The 6,356-nt window shown below is 39.4% G+C and overlaps 1 long non-coding RNA gene across 1 annotated transcript in view; it reads right to left on the bottom strand.

The window, feature by feature from the left end:
* Window positions 1-1,580: 1,580 nt before the first annotated feature.
* Window positions 1,581-6,356, bottom strand: part of LOC109439522 (uncharacterized) — a 30,772-nt gene continuing 25,996 nt past the window's right edge. The window contains exon 11 of the long non-coding RNA XR_012492295.1: window positions 1,581-3,784. This is a non-coding gene — a long non-coding RNA (uncharacterized LOC109439522). The remainder of the gene's footprint in view (window positions 3,785-6,356) is intronic.

Here is a 6,356-nt window from a genome sequence, read left to right as displayed (position 1 = left end):
CGACATCATTTCAAACGGTGGTTTCCAATGTCATGTAAGAATCCCTGAAGTCCCAAGATCTGTAAGTCGTGGGGCCCGAAAAGGTCACAACTATTTTCACAGAAAGACTAAATGTCATTTGCCATTGTCACTCTCATTCTCTTCTAAGTGTGCAGTAGAGTTCTCCACGGCCGTGATATCACAGCTCTGATGGTAACATCATAGGTCTGATGGTGACTGGGTCTTAGCTCTAATGGTTCATGGAATGCATGCCTGTGTGAGCTCGTATTTTACATTGTTCAGTTTTTATTTCTAATACTGTAACTATCTACGGAGACTACCGACTTAAAAATATTCTTTGGAATTCTCAATAATTTTTAATAGCATAAAAGCATCCCAAGGCACAAAAGCTTCAGAATTCCTGTTTTCAAAGATTGTGTCTACCAAATATTCATTACGATTAATTACTTCTCCCATTTTTAATAATCAAAGACACCATAAGCGGGCGTACACACCCGGTGTCTGCTCAGCAGAACATCTGGTTGTCTTAAGACCATCAGTGTTACAACACTAAGAGGAAGTAAATTTAAAACACAATTGACATGGTAGCAACTGAGGCTTACTCTGGGTAAAGGTCAAAATTCAAAGAACCATTTTAAAACCCTGGAAATATCTTCCAGTGTGATAATTAACCTCTGAGAACCCCTATTAAGTACAGGGGTTCCAAACTGGGACATTTAGGATATCGAATCAAGAGGAGAAACATCTGAATTAAAGTCACATTTTTAAAATCTTGTTTTCTTATTCCTGTCGATGTCTTTTTTTTCAAACATCAATACCAACAGTGACATCATGTTGCTTATGTGAAATCCTTCCATTAAATTGTAACAAAAGAAAGGAATTCTGAATAGAAGACTGCGAGCATGCCAAATGTCCTTGCGTACTCCTTCCCAAAATTAAACTGGTATTGCAAAGTGCACCTGGTCTGAAGGGTTGCACATCGTCCATTCCTACACCTTCGTGAGGACCAGGATTTTCCACTTCAATTCTCGTCTGAAAGGGTTAGGAAACAGGACGATTAGTAACTAATGGACACTTCATACAATTTCTAGTTAATAATTCAGGATAAAAATATTAGTGTTATCACCACCAAGAAAAGGACTTTTTGAAAAATATGTATTTAAGCAAACATTAGGTTCGTGCAAATGTAATTGCAGTTTTGCAATTTTTGTAAGCTTTTAAACTGCAATTACGTTTGTAGTGACCTAATACTTTGATAAGTGTACTTGATATAACTGCTAAATATTTCTAATGACAGATTTGATTTTTAGTGTTAAAACAAGATACTTGCTTGAAATGGTAAGAAACCTTGGTGTATGTCCAGTTGAGTCTAAACAGAACATTTTAGAACCTACTTCATCTAAATCAAGAAGAGCTTGGAAAAACCGAACTCTTGTTTGACAAAAATTTTGATAGAAAAAATGATTGAACAAAGTGGCAAAGTGATAAGAAAAACTTTTGATTAGATTATGTTTCAATAAATAATAGGGAAAATGTTATATATAGTTATGCAACTTTTCAAAAAAGTATAATAATTTCTAATCGGGGAAAAATAAGAACATTTATTTATTATAACCATCTAAAATGTACCAGACACTTACTATGCACATTTTATTTCTTTCCCACACAAAACAACAAATACAAAAATGGTTTGATGATGGTTACCCCACTTCCTGCTTCCTGGCCATTCCAAGACATTAGAATAAAATATGAACAGATGTGATCCATTGTTATCTCTGTCCAGCAGGTTTTGCTTCTAGATCTTCACACGACTGGCTCCTTCTCATGCTTCACTTGGCAGTTTTTGTCACACTCAGAAAGATCTTTCCTGACCCCCGAAATTCCACTCCCACTCCCATTCCAACTACAACCATGCCCCCCCACGACAATATTCTCTAACCCAGCATTCTCCATCCTCTTTAAATGAAGCACTTATAGTGCCTTATGATGGACTGTTGTTCACTTGTTTTTCTGCACCTACAACTACAGCTGAACCCCTGAACTTCTCCATTCAGTGTCTAACTGCCCAGCACACAGCTGGTGTCCAACTAGAAATTAACTCAAGGTGAAAACGTTGAGCTCGCACCAACAAAGCCTCAAGAACCGAAACACTACACATCTACAGGGTACCGCCAATCACAGTCTCCTGAAACTTAACATCCCCCAGATTAGAAATCCACATGCCCCTTCTAACTTTTCCACTCTGCTCTTGACACTACCGCCATTTGATTGTCCTACATGTTTACAAAAAGTGTCCCCGATATCTAGTAAGTCAGTACATCCCACTGTGATCATTGTGTTTTACATTCTATAGCTCCCTTTACAGTTTTAAAAGTGTTTTCACATTCGTTACCACATTTGTGCATTCCACATACCTGAAAGGTAGTCATTAGTACCATTATGACGAATGAGGTCACTGACATCCGACAGGTTCAAAAGAAGTTTCCCCAAGATCCCATAGCTAGTAAGGGACCCATCCAGAATTCTAGTCTGTTCTGATCGTCAAACACAGTGTACCAGTAGGCAGCAGTTGCCTATATCAGAAGATCACACTTTTCTTATATCTTTCCACAGCTGTCACCTCACATTAGCTCATCATTACATTGTACTTCTATTACTACAAGGACGGTTGCCATCAAGTTACTCAATGCATGATACTTTAAGTGAACAAGACAGTTGTTAGTATTAAAGCAGCGCTCAGCCGAATTGTTGTTAGTATAATCCAACGTATTATTAGTATTCACCATGCTCTTCCTTCCCAGCAAAAGTTCCTTGCAGATCTCTTTGACAATACTAATTAATAATACTTTGATGTCCCAGGCATTATCTTTTCAAGTTCCAAGTTATAAACAAACCCTGCGATCCAAATTCTTTCTTTCTGAAATTCATTAGGACATTTACACATCCACAAAACCCACAAGATCATGCATTTGGGCACAGTTCGAGCTGGAATAATTCTTTAGCTTTTAGGGAAACTTAACTTCAGAACCCAAACTGATTCCTTATGACTTGGAAACCTTTGTGTTTTATACTATACTACACTGACTGCCTGAAGAGAAACTTGCAAGTTAGCAGAATTGTACTACGCTGTGTCATTATATTACACATAGCCAGTTTAATAATTACAGGCGAAACCATACAAATTGGTGTGTATGGGGAAATGTAGGGGTGAGAAAGTAAAGTCAAAGCATACCTTTTTCGTTTTCACATCACAGAATGGTGATATTTCAAATAATAACGATAATAATAAGAATAGTGAAAGACAGTACCTCAGAATGCCAAGGTGATTCTTCATCTTCCTCTTGTCCTAATCCTAATGATGACTTTCTAACTATAAAATGTAGTCACAGGTACATTAATGTGAACATATATTACTATGCATTTTGAATACACATTCAGTCATGAATATTTCCATAAAAGTAATAGCAGAAAAGAATTTCAGGGGGTTGAAGCATTTGCAAGAAGAAGCAGTTGTTAGTAGTGGGGACACTTTTGAAAAAAAGATAGAAAAAAAATGCTTAAAAGAAATAAATATCACATTTGGACCTACACATGTTAGATTTGTTTATAGCAGCACTTACGCTAGAAAGAATTCATAGACAGTCACTAAATTACCACTCATATTATTCTGCTGTGCTCCATCAGCACAAGTCAAATTACCATTGCTTGTTTGCTCTTGTGGAGCACTTTCAATAAGATCCACACCATTTTCTCCTTTTCCAGTTGCCGGTTTGGTTGCTTCTTTCTATTAAAAAAAAAAGAAGGAAAAAGAAAAAACAACCCAACTTCAGAAAACACCATATTCGTTTACTCGTTCACTCACTCACTCAGTCCATCCATCGACAAGACAAAAGACTCTACTGTAGCCATCAAATCATAGGCACAGCCCCAGGGGAAGCTGGAAATATAAATGAGACTTTCTGTCCTACACGCTAGTACGAGTAGAGATGACATAACACATGAAAAAATAAGAGCAGAAAAGTACCGCTCTCCACTTCAACAGCCCACATGAGTCAGGTATCGTAAGGGCACAAGAGACAACAGTCAGTTGCACCAGGGAAGCTCAGCAGATGCGGCAAAGATAGGGCTGCATCTTGACAGTTATGCAAGGTGCTGAGGGAAGGCGTGACGGGGATTCCAGAAGGGCAGCGCGAGCAAAAGCCTGAGGATGAAAGAACATATTGCAAGTGAGGCCGCAAAGGAATGGGGTAAGCCTGGAACACTGAGAGTTGGATGGAGATACCACTGCAGTTTCAGAACCAAATCAAAGAAGGCACGTGTCATGCTAGCCTATGAATTTCACCCTCACGTAGTGGGGAGTCACTCAGTAAGCAGAGGTGTTGCATCGTCACAATTCTGTTTTAAGACAGTCACTCAGGCTGCACTTTATGATATTGAGGACCTCCGTTTCTTTCTGGTATCCTATCCATCATCCTGTCTTGCGTCACAGCGTAGGCGCTTCTCGGTGCCTCCAAACCCACAAAGGCAGCTACCAAGAGTAGGTCACTTTGTGGCTTCTATTAGGTGGCTCTGAGTTGGGCACTAGCAGCAGCTGACCTGGGCCTGCCCCACAGCCCCTCCCAAGAGGCCCCAAATCCAACACACCTGGTGATCAGCTTCAGCAACACCAGAACAACACCCAATTAGCTCCATAAATGACACGCCCAAGCAATGGACTGAGCAGACACCAGAGCCCTGCTATAGCCGATCTCACTCTGCGAGGTCAGCCCACATACATCAGCTCATGTACTGTAGTCACAGCCAGTCGTCCTGAGGGTCGATTCCACACACTGATGTGCCAAGAGCAATCAAGGCTCAAGTACAACAGGGGGGCACACACCACCCACACAAGCTTCTGGAGCACCTGGCTAAGGTGACCAGACTGTACCACTGGTCCCCACACAACACCTGTTATATGAGCCAATGCTGCCAAGATGAGGCGAATTAGCAGATCTACATAATACATAGAAACAAACACAGAGAGGCAGTGAAAAAAGAAGAGAGAAAGAAACATTTCTCTAATGAAAGAATGGGATAAAACTAGAAAAAGAAGTAAACCAAATGGAGACAAGCAATCTACCAGAAACAGAGTTCAAAATACTAGTTATAAGGATGCTCGATGAAATTAGAAGAATAGATAAACTCAGTACAATTTCAACGAAGAGACAGGAAACATAAAAAGGACATAGAAATCATTAAAAAATGTCTGCAATGAAGAATACAGTATCTGAAATGAATAATTTATAGATGGAATCAGCACCACATTTGGTGAAGCAGAGGTTCAAATAGTGATTTGGTAGACAAGGTAGCAGAAAACACCCAATCAGAACAGAAAAAAAATGAATATAAGTAAAAGATAAATAAAGACAGAGAATACTTTAAGGGACCTCTGGGACAATATCAAGTATAACAACATTCGTAAGACTATCAAAAGGAGAAGAGAGAGAGAGAGAGAGAGAGAGAGAGAGAGAGAGAGAGAGAGGAATTGAAAACCTTTTGGATTACACAATGATGGAAAACTTTCCTGACCTGGAGAAGGAAATAGACACACAAGCGCAGGAAACACAAAGAGTTCCAAACAAAATGAACCCAAACAGGCCCACACGAAAACATATTATAATTAAAATGCCAAAGGGTAAGGACACAGAGAAGATATTAAAACCTTCAAGAGAAAAGTAGTTAGTCATGTACAATGGAGCTCCCATAAGACTGTCAGCTGATCTCTCAGCAGAAAATTTGCAGGCCAGAAGGGATTGGCAAATATTGAAAGTGATGAAAAGCAATGATCTTCGACTAAGAGTACTGTATCCAGCTAGGCTCTCATTTACAATCAATGGAGAGGTAAAGACTTTCCAGAGAAAAAGATGATGGAGTTCAACACTAACAAACCAGTATTACAAGAAATGTGACACGAAGAAGGAGGAGGAGGAAAAGGAGGAGGAGGAGGAGGAGGAGGAGGAGGAGGAGGAGGGATGAAGAAGTAGAAGGAGAAGGAGAAGGAGACGAAAAAGGGAAGGGGAAGGGGAAGAAGGAGAAGAAGAAGAAGAAGAAGAAGAAGAAGAAGAAGAAGAAGAAGAAGAAGAAGAAGAAGAAGAACAGAAAGAGGAGGAGAAGGAAGAGGATGAGGACGAAGAGGAGGAGAGGAAATATGAATAATAAAATGGCAATAATCACATGCCTATAAATAATTATTTAAATGTAAATAGGTTAAATGTTCCAGTGAAGACATAAGGTGGCTGAATGGATAGAACTACAAGACCCATAAATATGACATCAAACTTAAATTTTTTTGCACAGCAAGGGAAACCATCACAAAA

Source organism: Rhinolophus sinicus, linkage group LG15 (assembly GCF_036562045.2).
Source record: "Rhinolophus sinicus isolate RSC01 linkage group LG15, ASM3656204v1, whole genome shotgun sequence".
Classification (NCBI taxonomy): Eukaryota; Metazoa; Chordata; class Mammalia; order Chiroptera; family Rhinolophidae; genus Rhinolophus; species Rhinolophus sinicus.
This window is presented reverse-complemented; position numbering and strand designations above follow the sequence as displayed.